Source organism: Salmo salar, chromosome 17 (assembly GCF_965601325.2).
Source record: "Salmo salar chromosome 17, fSalSal1, whole genome shotgun sequence".
Lineage (NCBI taxonomy): Eukaryota > Metazoa > Chordata > Actinopteri > Salmoniformes > Salmonidae > Salmo > Salmo salar.
Window position 1 is genome coordinate 9,673,992 of NC_138307.1, and position 21,758 is coordinate 9,695,749.

The following is a 21,758-nucleotide window of genomic DNA, read 5'->3' on the forward strand; positions in this document are numbered from 1 at the left end:
TCTAACCATTTATGGACTTGTCACACTATTAATAGTCTATCCTATTTTTTGCAGTAACACATGTAGCTTTTCAGACTGTTATTGAGATGAAAGCTGATGATGATGACGATGATTGTGTGTGTGTGTGTGTGTGTGTGTGTGCGTGTGTGTGTGTGTGTGTGTGTGTGTGTGTGTGTGTGTGTGTGTGTGTGTGTGTGTGTGTGTGTGTGTGTGTGTGTGTGTGTGTGTGTGTGTGTGTGTGTGTGTGTGTGTAATGAGGTGGCTTTAGAATCTCTCTCAAAACCACTGAAAGCTCCACAACCACAATAGAAGCCACTGGAGAGCACATTAGGCACACCCCATTAGGCCTGCGGTTTGATCACTAAACACGCTCGCCGCCTAATGCAAACAGGTGATATGACCGCAATGATCTCTCACCCTTTTAAAAGCCACATATCCCTGGCTACACCTTGTACTATCCGACACACAGTGTACTGTAACAGAGACAAGTCAATAAGTAGCCTATAATCGGGGGTTTCACCCCAGTGTAATACACGCTGACTGATAATGGATGAGGGGTCGAGAGGCAAGTTAAAACTCGGAAGACTTTTTACTTTGAAAAAAATGAGAAAAAAAGTCCAATCTTCTTGTGTGAAGACTACACATTGACATTGTAGTAGACAGAAAACCTCCTTCAGTTCTTTTGAAAAATATTGTGGCGCTTCAAGCCTGAAGGTCCTGGCAGAGAGAGGAAGGAAGTGTTTTGTTGAAAGGAGCTGCAGCCACACGGTCAGATAACCACTAACAGGGAGAGGCTAGGGGGGATTACTGGAGACGACAGCAAGTAAGGGCATATTTGGTTTTGGGGCCATGCAGGGTAACTGCTGGGAGTTCCATGACAATAAGTAATTGGAGAAACACACACACACACAGACACACACACATACATCCCTACTGATAGATTAGATGATGGCTCTGTTATTATAAAAGTGCTAACTATAGGGTAAAGTCTGAGTATGTACCTGCTTTGACATGGTAGTGGCTGGTGGTTATGTTTTTATTTATGACTGGCCAACTAGTCAAGACTTCAGGACTGGAGCTTCTTAGTGTTTAGCAAACCTGATCCAAACGCCTGCAGGCAGGTTTTAATCGCTCTGGTGATGGGTCACACTCAAGGCGTATTGGAAGTCAGGCTGTTTGCATGCAATAGTACTTGCATGTTACAACAGAAAGGCATCTTAACTGCCATACACCCTAATCAGAATGCACAACCGCTCATCACATCTCTGGAAAATATAGCACATTGACTTTAAACACAGTTTTTTCTCTCTCTCTGAGACAGGAAGGTACCCACATGAAAGAATACTACAGTTTACTATTGAATATTACAGAACTTACTGTAGTATACTGTAGAATACTATACTACACACTGTTTTATCCCTCGATCACGTGTAGTACTTACTATAGAATGTTGTAGCATACTGTAGAATACTATAGTAAATACTACTGTATTATCCACAAAAAAAACACTATAGCAAATACTAACGTCTGCAAAAACACTACAGTCTGCAAAAACACTACAATTCTTTAACTAGAGAAAATACTATAGTTTTGAATTTGCATTTACCCCTGCCCATTCCTCTCCCCATATCGCAATTTGTGCCTACCATAAGTGAGAAATCTACATGCCAAGTAAAGACCATATATTGTGTTTACTACATGTTATAGAAAAGAGCAGAAGCTCTGAACTATCTGTTCAGAGCCCAGTTCTTCCTTCCTTCCTACCTACATTTCTTGAGTTGGTTTCCTGAAGGAGAAAGCCTCCACTTCTATTTTTTTAAATTTAACCAGGCAAGTCAGTTAAGAACAAATTCCCATTTACAATGACGGCCTACCTCGGCCGAACCCAGACGACGCTGGGCCAACTGTGCGCCTATGTCAAAGATAATAAAACAAAAACCCTATAATATTACAATAATATCTGCAAAAACACTTGAGTAAATACTACAATATAGTATAGTCCACAAAAACACTACAGTAGTTACTATAGTGTATACTACAATTTTCTTAGGCTACAGTATTTATACTATACTTAACTGTAAATACTACAGTAAATATTACACTTTAGTGCTTTAGTATGCAAAAACACTACAGTGAATAGTATTTATAAAAACATTTATGTGGGTAGGTGTCTGTAGGTCTACCTTCTATGCGAGGAACCATACCATTCAGTGGTTATGAATATAGATTATTATTAATAAAATAACATTTTAAAAAAATCACCTTTATTTAACTAGGCAAGTCGGTTAAGAACACATTCTTATTTACAATGACGGCATACCAAAAGGCAAAAGGCCTCCTGCGGGGAGAGGGGCCTGGGATTAAAAATAAAAAAATAAATACAATATAAATATAGGACAAAACACACATCACAACACTAGATAAAGAGAGACCTAAGACAACAACATAGCAAGGCAGCAACACATGACAACATAGCATAGTAGCAACACAACATAATAACAACATAGTAGCAACACAACATGGTAGCAGAACAAAACATGGTACAAACATTATTGGAAGACAACAGCACAAAGGGCAAGAAGGTAGAGACAACAATACATCACACAAAGCAGCCACAACTGTCAGTAAGAGTGTCCATGATTGAGTCTTTGAATGAAGAGATTGAGATAAAACTATCCAGTTTGAGTGTTTGTTGCAGCTCGTTCCAGTCGCTAGCTGCAGCGAACTGAAAAGAGGAGCGACCCAGGGATGTGTGTGCTTTGGGGACTTTTAACATTGGTGGCAATGGTAAACATTTAGCCGCTCGAGAGCACCCTAACCTGCTGATGTATAAATTATGTCTCCGTAATCTAGCAAGGGTAGGATGGTCATCTGAATCAGGGTTAGTTTGGCAGCTGGGGTGAAAGAGGAGCGATTACGATAGAGGAAACCAAGTCTAGATTTAACTTTAGCCTGCAGCTTTGATATGTGCTGAGAGAAACACAGTGCAGCGTCTAGCCATACTCCCAAGTACTTGTATGAGGTGACTACCTCAAGCTCTAAACCCTCAGAGGTAGTAATAACACCTGTGAGAGGGGTATTATTCTTGCAAAACTACATTACCTTTGTTTTGGAGGTGTTCAGAACAAGGTTAAGTGTAGAGAAAGCTTGTTGGACACTAAGAAAGATTTGTTGTAGAGCATTTAACACAAAATTCGGGGAGGGGTCAGCTGAGTATAAGACTGTATCATCTGCATATAAATGGATGAGAGAGCTTCCTACTGCCTGAGCTATGTTGTTGATGTAAATTGAGAAGAGCGTGGGGCCAAGGATCGAGCCTTGGGGTACTCCCTTGGTGACAGGTAGTGGCTGAGACAGCAGATTTTCTGACTTTATACACTGCACTCTTTGAGAGTTAGTTAGCAAACCAGCCCAAAGACCCCTCAGAGACACCAATATTCCTTAGCCGGCCCACAAGAATGGAATGGTCTACCGTATCAAAAGCTTTGGCCAAGTCAATACAAATAGCAGCACAATATTGCTTAGAATCAAGTGTAATGGCGTAATCATTGAGGACCTTTAAGGTTGCAGTGACACACCCATAACCTGAGCGGAAACCAGATTGCATACCCGAGAGAATACAATAGACATCAAGAAAGCCAGTCAGTTGATTGTTGCCAAGTTTTTCCAACACTTTTGATAAACAGGGCAAAATAGAAATAGGCCTTTAACAGTTAGGATCAGCTTGATCTCCCCTTTAAACAAAGGACAAACCCTGGCTGCCTTCCAAGCAATGGGAACCTCCCCAGAAAGGAGAGACAGGTTAAAAAGGTTGGAGATAGGCTTGGCGATGATAGGGGTAGAAACCTTAAAACCTCTTAGTGCTAAGGGGCAGTATTTACACCGCCGGATAAAAAACGTACCCGATTTAATCTGGTTACTACTCCGACCCAGTAACTAGAATATGCATATACTTATTAAATATGGATAGAAAACACCCTAAAGTTTCTAAAACAGTTTGAATGGTGTCTGTGAGTATAACAGAACTCATATGGCAGGCAAAAACCTGAGAGATTCCTTTACAGGAAGTCGCCTGTCTGACCATTTATTGGCTTTCTTTGACATCTCTTTCCAAAACAAAGGATCTCTGCGGTAACGTGACACTTCCCACGGCTCCAATAGGCTCTCAGAGCCCGGGAAAAAGCTGAATGTCGTCATTCCAGCCCCAGGCTGAAACACATTATCGCCTTTCTCAAGTGGCCGATCAGGGGACAGTGGGCTTAGGCGCATGCACTGGCCGCCCCCGTCTTTCTTTTTTTCCCTCTGTTTACCGAAACGCAGATTCCCGGTCGGAATATTATCGCTTTTTTTACGAGATAAATTGCATAAAAATTGATTTTAAACAGCGGTTGACATGCTTCGAAGTACGGTAATGGAATATTTAGACATTTTTTGTCACGAATTGCGCCATGCTCGTAACCCTTATTTACCATTTCGGATAGTGTCTAGAACGCACGAACAAAACGCCGCTATTTGGATATAACGATGAATTATTTTGGACCAAACCAACATTTGTTATTGAAGTAGAAGTCCTGGAAGTGCATTCTGACGAAGAACACCAAAGGTAATAACATTTTTGTTATAGTAAATCTGATTTTGGTGAAGGCTAAACTTGCTGGGTGTCTAAATAGCTAGCCCGTGATGGCTGGGCTATGTACTTAGAATATTGCAAAATGTGCTTTCACCAAAAAGCTATTTTAAAATCGGACATATCGAGTGTATAGAGGAGTTCTGTATCTATAATTCTTAAAATGATTGTTATGCTTTTTGTGAACGTTTATCGTGAGTAATTTAGTAAATTGTTAGTAAATTCCCCGGATGTTTGCGGGGGGTATGCTAGTTCTGAACGTCACATGCTAATGTAAAAAGCTGTTTTTTGATATAAATATGAACTTGATTGAACAAAACATGCATGTATTGTATAACATAATGTCCTAGGGTTGTCATCTGATGAAGATCATCAAAGGTTAGTGCTGCATTTAGCTGTGGTTTGGGTTTATGTGACATTATATGCTAGCTTGAAAAATGGGTGTCTGATTATTTCTGTCTGGGTACTCTGCTGACATAATCTAATGTTTTGCTTTCGTTGTAAAGCCTTTTTGAAATCGGACAGTGTGGTTAGATTAACGAGAGTCTTGTCTTTAAATAGCTGTAAAATAGTAATATGTTTGAGAAATTGAAGTAATAGCATTTCTAAGGTATTTGAAAATCGCGCCACAGGATTCAACTGGCTGTTATGTAGGTGGGACGATTTGGTGCCACCTAGCCCAGAGAGGTTAAAGAAGAAAGGGTCTAAGCCATCTGACCCAAATGTTTTTTTGGGTCAAGTTTAAGGAGCTTCTTTAGCACCTCGGACACAGTGACTGCCTGCAGGGAGAAACTTTGTAGCGGGGCAGAGGGAAAAGAGGGAGAAGCATCGGGGATACTCGCATTAGAACGGGTGGGAGATGAGGAAATGTTGGACGGGCAAGGAGGCATGGCTGAGTCAAATAGGAATCCTGACTTAATGAAGTGGTGATTAAAGAGCTCAGCCATGTGCTTCTTGTCAGTAACAACCACATCAGCAACATTAAGGGACATGGGCAGCTGTGAGGAGGATTTATTCTCCAGGTCGTTAACCGTTTTCCAGAACTTCTTGGGGTTAGACCCTCAGAGAGAGAACTGCTCCTTAAGGTAACTCACCTTGGCCTACTTTTGGATAGCCTGAATGCACTTATTTCTTATTTGCCTGAATGATAGCCAGTCAGCCTGCGTATGCGTGTACTGAGCCTTTCGCCAAATGCAATTATTGAGGTGGAGTAACTCTGCAAGATCACGGTCGATCCAGGGGCTGAACCTGTTTTTAATTCTAATTTTCTTTGTGGCGGTATGTTTGTTAACAATACCACTGAAAATCTTTAAAAAAAGGTCAAAGCGTTTTCGACAGAGGGGATCAAGCTGATTCTATACCATTTTACAGGCCAGTTCATGAAGGAAGGCTTGCTCATTACAGTTTTTTAGCAAGCGTCTATGACAAATCAGGACAGGTCGTTTCACTGAGCAGCCATTACGAACACAGGCTGTAAAACAGTGATCACTAAGGTCATTACAGAAAACACCAGACTGATACCTATCAGGATTATTTGTGAGGATAACATCGAGGAGAGTAGCCTTTTCCTGGTGTTTGGAGTCATACCTTGTGGGATTGGTAATAATCTGAGAAAGATATAGGCAGTCCCATTGCTTTAGGACTTGGCCAGGTGGTTTAAGCATGTCCCAGTTTAGGTCACCAAGCTGGACAAATTCAGACTTAGTGTAAGGGGCCAGGAGAGAGCTTAGGGCAGGTAGGGTACAGGCTGGTGCTGATGGAGGACGATAGCACCCAGCAACAGTCAACAAAGAGCTATTTGAAAGTTTAATGCTTAAAACCAGCAAATCAAGTTGTTTAGGGACAAACTTGGTGGAGACAACCAAGCATTGAAGGTGATCCTTGGTAAAGATTGCCACTCCCCCACCTTTGGAAGATCTGTCTTGCCGAAAAAGGTTATAAGCAGAAAGGTTAACATCAGTATTCAAAACACTCTTCCTTAACCACATCTCAGTAATGACCAACAAATCTAGATTGGAGCTGCGAACCCACACTTGAAATTGATCAATTTTAGGTAATATGCTTCTAGTGTTAATTATGTATAGCTTTCCTGGAACTGGGTTAGTGGTAATCAGATAAATGGCATCTTGGCTGTTTTCTGAAAGTCATTCGGGGGAAAAATAAATCTGAGCTCAAATTACATCTAAGACCAGCCAGGGAACCATGGAGCCTTTTCTCCCATCATGCTTAGAAATCGATATTCTTTCTCCCTAGGTTCTTTAGAAAGAGAGCGGCTAACTAGGATGATGACAGAATCCATTGTGAACACAATACAGAGGCCTGTACAAGATTACAAATCGGCACCACACTGGAGAAAGGAATAATGGTGTGACCGTGTCAAAAACAAATCCTGTCATGTTCAAAATGTCCTTGTTCTCAAATTAATTTTTTTTCTAAAGTGAAGCTACATTCTGCTTATAAACATGGACCGTGTTTCTCTTCATTGTCCCTTCATATGTGAAAAGATAACCGTAATTTCCAGAAGCCATTCAGATATGAATGTTTCATGCCTTACTGACTTAGAGCCAGATGTGCCCCTGCCAGGCAGATAGTCTGTCTAGCTTGCCTTCCTGTCTTCAGACTTCTACATCAACAGCCCAGGGAGGGAGAGATGCTGCTGCCATTACTCTAGCATCCCAACCCGCAGCCTGCAGTCTGAGTGGCCCATCCCCATAGTAGCCTTTATGTAGCTTGGTCAACCCTGATGAAAAAAACAGCATAGACCAGCCTTCATTTAGTTTTCTATGGTGGCTAGTCATTGCTGTATTTTTAATGGTGACCAGCGTAAATTGGTTACCCACAAAACCGGCATCAAGTCACATTATGCTGGCTTGCAAAGTGATATCTAATTTCTATTGGAATCCAGCCTGAATGGAGATACCCAACAATTGGAACTTTATCTTCACCCACAATCTGCATTCTGACTGACTGTAATGTAAAATAGATGAATGAGACTAGCTAAGCCATCTAAACTGGAACAACCATTTCAGTAATAGGTGCAATAAATCCAACTAAAAGATTGGATTAGCTTAGTAAAATGGGAAATATGATAATAATGGGTGCGGCTAGACCAGGGATGCACAACCCCAATCCTCGGGGGCCGAAGTGGTGTCACACCTTTTCCCCATCCCTAGCGAACACAGCTGATTAAACTCATTTCATTCTAAACTGATTAGTTGATTATTGGAATACAGTGGATTAGTTGGGGCTGGGGCAAAAGTGTGACACCAATCAGGCCCCCTGAGGACTGGAGTTTCCCATCCCTGAGCTAGACCATGCTGGACCAGCATACACAAAACAATACAAAAAAGGGGTACTTTGTCAGGGGTGAGGGTGATATGTGTAAAAAAAGAAATGCATATCAGGAAGGGTTCTTTACTGCTGTGATGGTGGTGAACAACCATCGTGTTCTTTCCTTCACTGTGTTTTCGGTTTATGCCATGAAATGCTACACTGATAAAAAAGTTCCTGTAATTTTACGGTACAACATGCTACTGGTTGCTATGAAAGTAAGGTAAACAACAACAAGTTACTGATTTTTTTTTACAGCTGAATTAAGGTGTTATTGCTGTAAAATGACAGTATGATGCTGAATGCTGATTACTTGAGTCTATACCTCACTTGGGATTTGAACCCAAAACCGCTTGCACACTAATGAACCGAATTTCCTGCTACACCACCAGATCTGTGGCAGAACAGACAACATCACAGATTTCATGGCAAAAATACATTCATGCACTTTGCTAAAAGTTGCCCTGAATCAAGTAAATCCTTTTCTGATTATCTGACAACACCAACATAAAAAATAGCAGTGCTCAGGGACATGTGATGTAAAGTGTGTATAGATGCTTTGGGGATTTCAACTTGCAAGCTTTTGGGTGGAAGGGCATTAATGTGTTAGCAGTGCCACCAGGTAATTTATTACCAAGAACATACATCCACACAATCTCAAAATTAGAGTACGGTTAGGGTACAGTGTTGTTCCCTGGGGTACAAAAAAGTCAAAGGTACACATAAGGTAGGAACACATAGGAACTCATGGAACTGGTCTATAATCTAGTATAATGGTACATTTTTCTACCCAATACTTTTAATAAAAGGTACAATCATCTGCTTTGAAATGTAGGTAGGGGCAATGAACCAGTGGGGCCCATTATCATATTTGGGGGCATAATTGATTGTTATGTTGTCAGAAGTTAAGCACCTCTTTTAACACTGTCGGTTCTGCAATTGTTGTAACAGCACATGACATTTAAGAGCGTCCTTGGCATTTCACAGTAACCTAATGGGAGTACGTTGCCTGGAAATTGCTCTAATTTTGTATTACTACATGGCAACCAGCTGGCAGTAAGTTATTGAAAATTAAACATGAACATCCCAGTGACCAACTAAGTTACTGGAAAATGAACAGTAGCCGGCAACTTATCGTAAAATTACAGGTAATTTTTTAACAGTGTGTGCCTAAAGCACATCTGAAGTATCCTATAAGTATAAATGTAGAACCTGTCATTGGTTCTAACTGGAACCAGAGGGGTCTTCATTACAGGGTTCTGTGTAGAATCCAAAAGGGTTCCCCTACAGGGACAAATGACAGAATGTCTATTGGTTCTAAACTTTTAATTTGTATCATACCCACAGATCCAGTGACATAACAGGAAATGCAGGTTGCTAGCAACCAAGAGGTTGTGATTTCAACTCCCAAGTAATGAGAATTTTGATGTGATTGTTCAAAAAACCTGTTAGCTGAAAAAATATCAGAAATGGGCTGCCTGCGTAAACACAGTGGCTCCCTCTCTCTCCAGAAGAAACAGAACTAGACCAGTGGCTCCCTCTCTCTCCAGAAGAAACAGAGCTAGACCAGTGTCTCTCTCTCTCTCCAGAAGAAACAGAACTAGACCAGTGGCTCCCTCTCTCTCCAGAAGAAACGGAGCTAGACAAGTGTCTCTCTCTCTCTCTCTGTCTCCAGAAGAGACAGAGCTAGACCAGTGGCTCCCTCTCTCTCCAGAAGAAACAGAGCTAGACCAGTGTCTCTCTCTCCCTCCAGAAGAGACAGAGCTAGACCAGTGTCTCTCTCTCCCTCCAGAAGAGACAGAGCTAGACCAGTGTCTCCCTCTCTCTCCAGAAGAAACAGAGCTAGACCAGTGTCTCTCTCTCTCTCCAGAAGAGACAGAGCTAGACCAGTGGCTCCCTCTCTCTCCAGAAGAAACAGAGCTAGACAAGTGTCTCTCTCTCTCTCTCTCTCTCTCTCGCTCTCTCTCTCTCCAGAAGAAACAGAGCTAGACCAGTGTCTCCCTCTCTCTCCAGAAGACACAGAACTAGACCTGTGGCTCCCTCTCCCTCCAGAAGAAACAGAGCTAGACAAGTGTCTCTCTCTCTCTCTCTCTCTCTCTCTCGCTCTCTCTCTCTCCAGAAGAAACAGAGCTAGACCAGTGTCTCCCTCTCTCTCCAGAAGACACAGAACTAGACCAGTGGCTCCCTCTCTCTCCTGAAGAAACAGAACTAGACCTGTGGCTCCCTCTCTCTCCAGAAGAAACAGAGCTTGACCAGTCTCTCTCTCTCTCTCTCTCTCTCTCTCTCTCTCTCTCTCTCTCTCTCGCTCTCTCTCTCTCTCTCCAGAAGAAACAGAGCTAGACCAGTGTCTCCCTCTCTCTCCAGAAGAAACAGAGCTAGACCAGTGGCTCCCTCTCACTCCTGAAGAAACAGAGCTAGACCTGTGGCTCCCTCTCTCTCCAGAAGAAACAGAGCTAGACCAGTGTCTCTCTCTCTCTCTCTCTCTCTCTCTCTCTCGCTCTCTCTCTCTCTCCAGAAGAAACAGAGCTAGACCAGTGGCTCCCTCTCTCTCCAGAAGAAACAGAACTAGACCAGTGACTCCCTCTCTCTCTCTCTCCGTCCCTCTCTCCAGAAGAAACAGAGCTAGACCAGTGTCTCCCTCTCTCTCCAGAAGAAACAGAACTAGACCAGTGGCTCCCTCTCTCTCCAGAAGAAATGGAGCTAGACAAGTGTCTCTCTCTCTCTCTCTCTCTCTCTCTCTCTCTCTCTCTCTCTCTCGCTCTCTCTCTCTCTCCAGAAGAAACAGAGCTAGACCAGTGGCTCCCTCTCTCTCCAGACGAAACAGAGCTAGACCAGTGGCTCCCTCTCTCTCTCTCTCTCCAGAAGAGACAGAGCTAGACCAGTGGCTCCCTCTCTCTCCAGAAGAAACAGAGCTAGACAAGTGTCTCTCTCTCTCTCTCTCTCTCTCTCTCTCTCTCTCTCGCTCTCTCTCTCTCTCCAGAAGAAACAGAGCTAGACCAGTGTCTCCCTCTCTCTCCAGAAGAAACAGAGCTAGACCAGTGGCTCCCTCTCTCTCTCTCTCTCCAGAAGAAACAGAGCTAGACCAGTGGCTCCCTCTCTCTCCAGAAGAAATGGAGCTAGACAAGTGTCTCTCTCTCTCTCTCTCTCTCTCTCTCTCTCTCTCTCGCTCTCTCTCTCTCTCCAGAAGAAACAGAGCTAGACCAGTGGCTCCCTCTCTCTCCAGACGAAACAGAGCTAGACCAGTGTCTCCCTCTCTCTCCAGAAGAGACAGAGCTAGACCAGTGGCTCCCTCTCTCTCCAGAAGAAACAGAGCTAGACAAGTGTCTCTCTCTCTCTCTCTCTCTCTCTCTCTCTCTCTCTCTCTCTCTCTCTCTCTCTCGCTCTCTCTCTCTCTCCAGAAGAAACAGAGCTAGACCAGTGTCTCCCTCTTTCTCCAGAAGAAACAGAGCTAGACCAGTGGCTCCCTCTCTCTCTCTCTCTCCAGAAGAAACAGAGCTAGACCAGTGGCTCCCTCTCTCTCCAGAAGAAACGGAGCTAGACCAGTGGCTCTCTCTCTCTCTCTCTCTCTCCAGAAGAAACAGAGTTAGACCAGTGGCTCCCTCTCTCTCCAGAAGAAACAGAGCTAGAGCAGTGTCTCTCTCTCTCTCCAGAAGAAACAGAACTAGACCAGTGTCTCCCTCTCTCTCCAGAAGAAACAGAGCTAGACCAGTGTCTCCCTCTCTCTCCAGAAGAAACAGAGCTAGACCAGTGTCTCTCTCTCTCTCCAGAAGAAACAGAACTAGACCAGTGTCTCCCTCTCTCTCCAGAAGAAACAGAGCTAGAGCAGTGTCTCTCTCTCTCTCCAGAAGAGACAGAGCTAGACCAGTGGCTCCCTCTCTCTCCAGAAGAAACAGAGCTAGACCAGTGGCTCCCTCTCTCTCCAGAAGAAAAGGACCTAGACCAGTGTGTCTCTCTCTCTCTCTCTCTCGCTCTCTCTCTCCAGAAGAAACAGAGCTAGACCAGTGTCTCCCTCTCTCTCCAGAAGAAACAGAGCTAGACCAGTTTCTCTCTCTCTCTCTCTCTCTCGCTCTCTCTCTCTCCAGAAGAAACAGAGCTAGACCAGTGGCTCCTCTCTCTCCAGAAGAAACAGAGCTAGACCAGTGGCATCCCAGGGGATGTACCCGCCATTCCACTTCACTCGAGAGAACGCTCAGCCAATGGAGAGCTGTCAGACAAGAGGCGCTAAATCACTTTGTCTGCGTACCAAAAATCACCCTATTCCCTACATAGTGCACTACCTTTGACTAGGGGCTATAGGGCTCTGGTCAAAAGTAGTGCACTATGTAAGGAGTGGGTTGCCATTTGGAACTTACCTCTCTGCCTCTGTCAATGGCAGCTCTTCAAAGGCAGTGTTAACACACTTTCCCAAACTTCCTGCTTTCATTAATGCTGTCCTCTCAGTCGCCACTGACACAGTCCGACAGCTGGATGAGTAAATTTAGTTTAATAGAGAAGTGCTTTGTGTCAGGACGCACACTCTGGAATGGCTTGGGTGCCTAGGGAAAGACTTACTCCATTATAAGTACATTAGAACAATCATGAAGTTAGTAAATGGTGTGTGTGTGACTGTGGTGTGAAGAAGTGTACTAACAGTGGTGTAAAGTACTTAAGTAAAAATACTTGAAAGTACTATTAAAGTAGGTTTTAGTGGGTATCTGTACTTAACTTTATTTATATTTTTGACTACTTTTACTTTTATTTCACTACATCCCTAAAGAAAAGTATGTAATTTTTACTCCATACATTTTCCCTGACACCCAAAAATACTTGTTACATTTTGAATGCTTAGCAGGACATAAAATGGTCAAATTCACGCACTTATCAAGAAAAGAACATCACTTGTCATTCTTACTGCCTCTGGTCTGGCAGACTCACTAAACAACACATGCTTCGTTTGTAAATTATGTCTGAGTGTTGGAGTGTGCCCCTGTCCGTAAATAAAAAAACAAGAAAATAGTGTGGTCTGGTTTGCTCAATATAATGAATTTGAAATAATGTATACTTTTACTTCTGTACTTAAGTATATTTAAGCAATATGATTTACTTTTGATCCTTAAGTATATTTAAAACCAAATAGTTTTAGACTTTTACTCAAGTACTATTTTACTTGGTGACTTTCACTTTTACTTGAGTCATTTTCTATGAAGGTATCTTTACTTTTACTCAAGTATGACAATAGGGCTCTTTTTCTACCAATTTGTACTAGTTTCATAACCACACTGTATGTGCTGTCTTCTACCATTTCCATGTCTTCTACCATTTCCATCTCTTCTACCATTGCGGCCCCAAGTGGCAAGGAGAGGTAGTGCCACAAGTTACAGAGCGCATGAGAGAGAGAGAGAGAGAGATAATACACTTTTATTTATTATCTACTTAACTTGCTTTGGCAATGTTACATATGTTTCCCATGCCAATAAAGCCCTTAAATTGAGAGAGAGAGAGAGAGAGAGAGAGAGAGAGAGAGATTGAAGATTGGGAAGGAATACGTTTTGAGAGGGATCATGATGGCACAGGGCAACTTAAAGCTGGAATCAGTAATGGTAAAACTACTACGTCAGTTTCAGATATTACAACAACAAAGACATTACTTCAAACAGCGAACACTTTATCCCCCTCGGAAATCATTGCACATAATTGCATGCGCGATAGAACAGTAGAGTAGCCTATGTATTGCGATTTTTTTTTTTACCATGATGCTATTCGGCTCAGTCTTATAAACGAAACACAAACAATAATACATGTGCAGAAGCGAACAGTGTCGATATTCCCTTCACAATTTAGTGGAGGACTCCAGCCCATAGGACAGGCTTTGGTTAGATGGGATGCCGCCAATGTCAGAAGTGACAGGTTAGGAGAACTTAGAGATCTAGTCAAAATGAAAAAAATCTCCCTGACGCGACTCAAACACGCAACTTTTGACATCACTTTGCCATTAGCGCCATCATTTCTAGACATGACCCAGAGGACAGTCATTGAGGAGTGTTGCTAGTGCGGCATATTCCATTGGTGGCCTGAAGATATTTTATTTCTGTCTCTTCTGCACTGCCCCAATTATGCAATCAGGACGTCACCCAGTCCTATGCTCTGAGTCCAGGCACACTTTGGCGAGTCACTGGATTGCTTTTGTCCTTTATACTGCACAGATAATAGTGCCGAATCTGTGATTGTTACGATATGCATGGGAATGTTCCATAGAGCTTTTGTTCCAAGTCCTCGCTTGGTTTGAATTGTCTGGTTGTGTGTTAGTGAGTGGCTGTCTGGCAGATAGGTCAAAGTGCAAAGATCCACGAGAGGTCAGAGATGCACATATCCAAGGCAACCAGGAAGTGCATCACTGTGTGGCCAATAAGGCGCACCGATTGGCCCTCACCCTCTCCGGGAAGTTCGGCCAGGTGACTGTTGCTTGGCATTTACATGCTCCTCAGATGGGGAAAACTTCACAATAAAGAGGTCTTAAGTCAAACATGATTGTTTTCAGGTAATTTTGAAGTCGGTACAATTCTTCAACCAATGCGATTTTAGCTAGCTAGATAAGCTAGCAAACGTTGCCAATAATAAAGTTAGCTATGTCGCTTAACATTGACAATATGGTCAAACGAGCTACATTATCCACATTGATAAATACGTTTGTGATTGTCAAAAACGGAGTTGTTGTCATCTTTAGGTTGAAAAGGTGAAAGGCCAGTGGCGAAACATCACCACTTGGCAACTCAGGTAACAACATATTTTCTCAGAGTTTCACACTTGTAATTACAACTTGGAGGGTTGTTAAAGTGAAATTCCCCAGTCGGAACTCCAAACTTCCAATAACTCCGAATGCATGTGAATGCCCCGAAACAAAATGATCTATGCGAGACTCAGTATGCAAAACTAACTATGCAATACATTTTGTTGTAGGCAGAACGCATCGGAGTAGGATTCTATTGCATTGACAGGTTCGACTCAGGCCCGTACTCTACACAGACCGGTGAGCCATAACCAGCCAGAGCTGCAGTAGTACTATATGCAAATAGACTATTACCATATATAGATCTGTGCCATTCACTTTGAACTGGACTGTGTTTACAGCATGAGCGGTTGTGAGTAGATGCTGTTGTTTTGAGATCAGAGTGAGAGCTACATGTAGCCTCGTGTGCACATTTGTTCATGTCCTTTGCTAGTTAGTGAGTTATTAGCCCAGTTATAGATCATTTGTAGTCAGTAACGGGGGAGTGATTGTTTCCTACAAGAGCACAAAACGTGTGCATTTCTAGCCATCTTTGAAAAGTGAGTCGGGTAAAGAGCTTTTTTTTGTCTTAAAGGGACCGTGTTACATTTTGAGACGGGCTTGAATAAGCTAAGTAGTCAACAGGCAGAGGGGAGCATCATTTGTCTGATTCTCTGTAATAATGGTATGGGAATAATAATGCATTTTGTTTTGTAAAGTGGTTTCTTGCATCAAACAACATAAAAACATTTTAAGTCACCTCCTTGTCTGAAGGACCAGTGGAGAAACAGGTTAATGTCAAGCCCTGCATGTTTTTTTTCAGTAGAATATAGGCCTACATTGAACACCACACATTGTCTACTACTGTAGGCTGAATGATAGAACAGCTATTTCCATGTTAAAATGTTATGGGATGCATTTTCTCCATTTGTTTATGATGGTAGGCCACTCTGGTAGGCCTACATTACAATCAAATAGCTACAGCAGCATACTTGACCACTGTTAAAACTGTAATTTAAAGCGGATACAGCCTCAGTGTTCACAGTAAATGCTGAATTTTCACAACGTTCAAGTTTGCACTCAGCAGACCTGAAATTTGCTCAGCGCCGAAAGAATTTGGAGGGAACATTGGCTGCACTTCATGTGCGCAACTCAGAAATCAAGCGTTGCTTTTCAATGATCAATGAGAGAAGACAAATATACTCTAAAATGGCAGCGCAGCCTATACATTGTTGGATTATTTAATGGAGCAAACATTTATTTTATTTAATAACGGAGCATTTTCTAAATTCAAACGTTCTACCTGCAACTAGCAATGACAGTTTAGAAGACACTGGTTACTTCCAAGTCGAGAATGAAGAAAATATTGCCATGTAAATGTTGGTCAAACATCTGCTGCTTGCGGCTAAATATCACCATGTTGTCAATTGCTAATGATGAGAGCCGTTTTACTCCATCAGCTAATGCACTTTACTAGTGCCACATCTGGCATACAGTTGCCGGCCCGCAGCTGTCAGCTGTTTGTGGTCTGTCTGCGCTACAGCCCTTCAACTGCAGGTCACTGTTAATCAAGCTATCCTGATATTTGACTGGCATTGCCCTGGTCTGATCAGGGTTTGGGGTTGAATATTCTAACTCTTCGATCCATACTGGTTTCATATAGCTAAATAAATGAAAAAGTCACAAATCTAGTGAATATCTATCATGATTCTCATCACAAATTTAGTCAATATTAATCGTTTTAATTGTAAATAGAATAAACAATTGAAATGATATACAACCTCTGAAGACAAAGTCGCTCGCTGTTACTACCCTTGCGTTTTTTTAAATGGACCATTAATGGTGTTTAGACCAGTATTGAGCTATGCGCCTTCCATTATCAGTAGAGTCAGATTGCGGCTGCTGGTAAAATGATTGCTCTGTTTGGGTCAATCAACAACAGTACAGGTAAGATGCCAATTCCTGAACATATCCTATCCTAGACCCCATGAGCTTATGTTAGATAGTCCATCAACGTCTGTCTCATCACCGTGTAAGTTCTAACTTGCGCTTTCTCCTTCAGGTTTCCAGCAGTTCATTGTCTCTGAAGAGGAGCTCTCCCCTGGGCAGCAGCACTGTAAGCAGGAGTGGAGCCCCAGTCTGACAAGGCATATGAGGATTCACATGAGATAAATCCTTTCATTGCCACTTTAGTGGCAGGTCTTTTAGCACTGGTGTTAATCACATTAGTGAGAAACTATATTTCTATATATCTTTCACTCCTTCCAATCTGAATCGTCTGGGGAGACGGAGGGGAGGAACCACATTAATACCATGACTGGCAAATCTTTCACAACTGCCTTTCATTTGACACAGTGTATGAGACATTCACACAGGGGAGGAATCTTCCATGTTTTCTGTAGAAAATGCTTTAGTGCCAGAAGTGCGTTGAATGGTCATCAGAGAACACACAGAGGAGGAACCATACAAGTCAAATGATTGCTTCAAAACAAAGCCAAAATCCTAAAGCCTACAGGCTGAAGGCTCACCTGAGGACATACTTGATTGACCTTTACTCTGGTAGCTCTGAGGCCCGCTCTCCATTAAAGGCTATAATCAGGACATATTCTACATAACCTGTCATTTTCCATTCTGTGAAACAATTTGTCCTCTGAGATCAGAACTTGTATAGTTCATTGTGTAGCCCACCGGAAACATGATTGTGCCTTGTGTGGGAGAAGGGCATCAGACAGAAGGTTGAGAGGCACATTTTGTAACTTCCACCTGTGAGTGGAGACCCGGTTCTTGGGGGAATAATATACTGTATGCCTTTGGCTATTTGTAATACTTCAAATACAGTTACTATTGTTCATAGTTTTTAACTTGATTATGTTGTATGGTCATCTTCTATAACTGGCAGTTTCACTTCCCGATTGTGTTATTTTTCTGTTTGTATCAGCAGGTGGTAAGACCACAAACGCACCACAGCGTAGGAGGACGGGCTCATGGAACAGAGTCAAACGTGGTTTCCATGTGTTTGATACCATTCCATTGATTCCATTGATTCCATTCCAGCCATTACAATGAGAGAGCTTCCTATAGCTCCTCCCACCAGCCTCCTCTGGTCCCCATGCACTATAAGGTATAGACCAGAGATAATGGAACTATATAACTAACTACATGTGGGAAACAGTTATAAGTAATAAGGTGATCTGGAATTATCATTTCTTGCATGAACTTAATTTGAAAGACAACACATTGGGCGCGTTCGAGTGGATCACCTTTGTCGAGCCTTTCAAAATATATTGCATTATGGGGACAAAAAGGATCTGACTTGAGCCTACATGAACTTTACAACAACCATGTGATCAAAGGTCATGAAGTTTCGACTGCAGTCGACTTCAATCTTTTACAGTTGCTCCTCACCAGCTGCAATTTGCAGTCATCGCCTGTATTGTAGGAGGCACTACTTGTCAACCAATCATTAGTGTTTTTGTTTGACCCGCACGAGTGGGACGGAAGACATGAATGAAAGAGGAAGCAGCTTTGCTGCAATTCATATGTATACAGCAGATATGTACAAATTAATGTGATTTTTGAGACTCTCTCTCCCCAATTGATGGTACAATGTACAGTGGGGGAAAAAAGTATTTGATCCCCTGCTGATTTTGTACATTTGCCCACTTACAAAGAAATGATCAGTCTATAATTTTAATGGTAGGTTTATTTGAACAGTGAGAGACAGAATAACAACAAAAAAATCCAGAAAAACGCATGTCAAAAATGTTATAAAATTATTTGCATTTTAATGAGGGAAATAAGTATTTGACCCCTCTGCAAAACATGACTTAGTACTTGGTGGCAAAACCCTTGTTGGCAATCACAGAGGTCAGATGTTTCTTGTAGTTGGCCACCAGGTTTGCACACATCTCAGGAGGGATTTTGTCCCACTCCTCTTTGCAGATCTTCTCCAAGTCATTAAGGTTTTGAGGCTGACGTTTGGCAACTCGAACCTTCAGCTCCCTCCACAGATTTTCTATGGGATTAAGGTCTGGAGACTGGCTAGGCCACTCCAGGACCTTAATGTGCTTCTTCTTGAGCCACTCCTTTGTTGCCTTGGCCGTGTGTTTTGGGTCATTGTCATGCTGGAATACCCATCCATGACCCATTTTCAATGCCCTGGCTGAGAGAAGGATGTTCTCACCCGAGATTTGACGGTACATGGCCCCGTCCATCGTCCCTTTGATGTGGTAAAGTTGTCCTGTCCCCTTAGCAGAAAAACACCCCCAAAGCATAATGTTTCCACCTCCATGTTTGATGGTGGAGATGGTGTTCTTGGGGTCATAGGCAGCATTCCTCCTCCAAACACGGCGAGTTGAGTTGATGCCAAAGAGCTCCATTTTGGTCTCATCTGACCACAACACTTTCACCAGTTGTCCTCTGAATCATTCAGATGTTCATTGGCAAACTTCAGACGGGCATGTATATGTATTCTTGAACAGGGGGACATTGCGGCCGCTGCAGGATTTCAGTCCTTCATGGCGTAGTGTGTTACCAATTGTTTTCTTGGTGACAATGGTCCCAGCTGCCTTGAGATCATTGACAAGATCCTCCCGTGTAGTTCTGGGTTGATTCTTCACCGTTCTCATGATCATTGCAACCCCACGAGGTGAGATCTTGCATGGAGCCCCAGGCCGAGGGATATTGACAGTTCTTTTGTGTTTCTTCCATTTGCGAATAATCGCACCAACTGTTGTCACCTTCTCACCAAGCTGCTTGGCGATGGTCTTGTAGCCCATTCCAGCCTTGTGTAGGTCTACAATCTTGTCCCTGACATCCTTGGAGAGCTCTTTGGTCTTGGCCATGGTGGAGAGTTTGGAATCTGATTGATTGATTGCTTCTGTGGACAGGTGTCTTTTTTACAGGTAACAAGCTGCGGTTAGGAGCAGTCCCTTTAAGAGTGTGCTCCTAATCTCTGCTCGTTACCTGTATAAAAGACACCTGGGAGCCAGAAATCTTTCTGATTGAGAGGGGGTCAAATACTTATTTCCCTCATTAAAATGCAAATAAATTGATAACATTTTTGACATGCGTTTTTCTGGATATTTTTGTTGTTATTCTGTCTCTCACTGTTCAAATAAATCTACAATTAAAATGATAGACTGATCCTTTCTTTATCAGTGGGAAAACGTACAAAATCAGCAGGGGATCAAATACTTTTTTTCCCTCACTGTACACACATTCAGTATATTTACAGTTTGTGAGTGTGAGATATGGGGGTTGGAGACATGTTTATTTCAACATTACAAAGAAAAACTTTTATAAACAATGGCAACACTGCCATGTTGCACTGAGCCTTGCTGCTGGAAACCACATTAGTGTCCAACTTTCGGCTGGAGCAGATGCACCTCCCCAACTTGACTCCTCGACTTTCGTCTGCGGTCGGTTGCTTCAGCCTTTCCACTCAAACAAGTCCATTGTAACACACGTGACTCCAGAAAAACTGGCTTGGGACTGATGTGACAGTGTGTGCTGAACCAGAGAATGCCGATATAAATAATTACAAAGAATGTTGTTGAATTGGGACTGGAAAAATTGTGTAATACACTTGACACAGAGGGTTTTATTCATCTGTATCGCTGAAGCCTCACAGATTTAGCAACATAAATGTGAAAGGTCGAGCCGACGTATACACCGTTTATCATGATCGCAGTCTCCGCTAACATTGTCTTTACATTTCAATCGCGCTGTAACGCTGAACTTCCGCGACACTGATTCAATAGAGCCCAGAGTTTGCACTTATATAAAATGCACTTGACAGGAGTCGACTGTAAATCATTACATAATAATAATCATTTGCATTTTAAGCAGCTCTTTTCAAGACACCCAAAGTCACTTTAAATGAGGCTCTATTTGATCCGTATTGCGGAAGTTCAGCTTTACTGCGTGATTACCTTTACATTTCAATGTCCCCACATTAGCGGAAACTGCATTCAGGGTAAACAATGCGTATGTCGGCTAATCGGAAATTACCTTCAAATGTCTATCATACAATCTGTAACACTTCAACGAGAGGGCTTGAACACAGCCCATAGCGAGATAATCAGCACATAAAAAAAAAAGCTATAAAATCACATTAAAATAAGCAAGTACATAAAAGTACACGAAACATAGGGACAGACTAACCATTTAAGTGAACTAGACAGAGGATAAAAGCTAAGACAAGCCTGTGTGAAGATGTCTCTTTAGTGTGGACTTAAAATGTGTGTATGGATGGAGAGGGAGTTCCAGAATTGGGGGCTGCACTACTAAAAGCACGGTCGGTCTCCCATGGAGCAAAATCTGGTGCGAGGGATGGTGGCGAGGCCAGTGTCAGAGGAGCGCAGTGAACGGGTGGGAGTGTATGGGTGCAGGGGGTCAGTGAGGTATGTGTCCATTGAACGCTTTGTATGCGAGCAAGAGCAGTCTGAAGATGATCCTGTAGTGAACTGGGAGCCGGTGAAGTTTTATGAGAGTTGTGGTCAAGGTCTGGTGTGTGAGAGGACTTGTGCGGCTGAGTTTTCAATGTGTTGAAGTCTGTCCAGTGTTTTGGCGGGGAGTCGGTAGAGAATGGCGTTGCAGTAGTCCAGGCGGGATAAAACAAAAGGTGTGAATGAGGGTTTCAGCAGTGGGGTCAGTAAGAGAGGGTCTCAGTCATGAAATGTTTGTGAGGTGGAAGAAGGCTGACTTGGTGATTACTTCCCAAAAGATTCAATCAATATCATGAACGAGCAGCATTAGGTCAAATTAATGAGAAATACTCTTGGACAGAAGGAAGAGACTGCTTTCAGAATATGGAGATCAATGAAAGACAGGCATATTTATCTGTTTCAGAACCCAAGGGTAGATTTAAAACCACACTGATATTGCACATTATATGTTAAAGGGAAGTATTTATGAATCCTAGGCTACTAAAGAGGAAAAATATGGTTGCAGAGCCTTTATGCAACAAAAAACAAATACTATGGTTCATTCTAAAAGTTGACACATTCAGTTCTTCAATGGTAATGTTTGAAGTATTGTACAATATAATTATAA